Raw genomic sequence first — 1,041 nt, 5'->3', positions numbered from 1 at the left:
TCCCCTCTACAGACGCAGACTTACATTAAATTATAAATCATTAAAGTATCGACCTTCACAAAAACCACAAAATGATTTTAAGAAAAATAATTTTTACTTTTAAAACACATTGACCCTATGTACCTTACCTATAAATGCATTTATAATAAAAATAAAATCAGAGGAATTGAGAAAATAACCAATACAATTTGACAGCCATTATTTCTGATAAAAAACAATCATTATGCTTTGAAAAATAACATGAAATTTTAATATAATAAATGAAGAATTTTTCCACTGCTTGGCAATGCCATTGGACAAAAATATGGGTTTGAGTTTTCCTTCTCTTGATGCACACTTGCTATGGGACTAGGAAGCCTCAGCAAAAAGCTGAGTAACTCTGCACAGTATGTTCCCAAAGGCGTCAAATCATCAGATGTAAATTTTGACAGTTACTACTTAGGCGTGAACTTTCACCTGGGAGGGAATGGGTTTGGTTCTCTCTGGGCAGATCCATTTTGGCCATGACCAAATGAAAGCAGTTGCTCTCATAAACCATAAAAGCTTCCCAGATCTTCCTTACACAGCGCATTTTTTTTCCCAGTCATACTGAAGACCATGTTCTTACCATCTTTCTCTCCTATAACTTCAAAATACCTGAGCATTTATCTGTATTTCTCCCTTTTTAGGCCTTCTGCCAATGTGAGCCAACCATTATGTGTCCCTCGGAAAGTACTGATTTTTCTAATGGAAAAGCTAAGAAAAGGAGCAGCAGTCCTACATGACCAGTTCACGAGAAGCACAATTGCAACAACTAAAAACCTACAGTGGGAAACTAAACCAACAAGGAACACTGGTAAACACCACTTATTTAATCAGAAAGAAATCTTTCCATAGAGGGAGGCCATAGGTAGGGAGGAAGGTATGATTTTTTCCCCATTTTGTAAGATAAAATACCTTCACTTTTGCCCAAAACTGGTTATGAAAGTATCATAACAAATACTTTTTGTGCAACAAGAAAGTATTGATTTATGGAATTAAATATTCCACCCTTCCCAGAAA

This window comes from Otolemur garnettii, unplaced genomic scaffold, assembly GCF_000181295.1.
Source record: "Otolemur garnettii isolate 467f Iridium unplaced genomic scaffold, OtoGar3 scaffold00076, whole genome shotgun sequence".
Taxonomy (NCBI): domain Eukaryota; kingdom Metazoa; phylum Chordata; class Mammalia; order Primates; family Galagidae; genus Otolemur; species Otolemur garnettii.
This window is presented reverse-complemented; position numbering follows the sequence as displayed.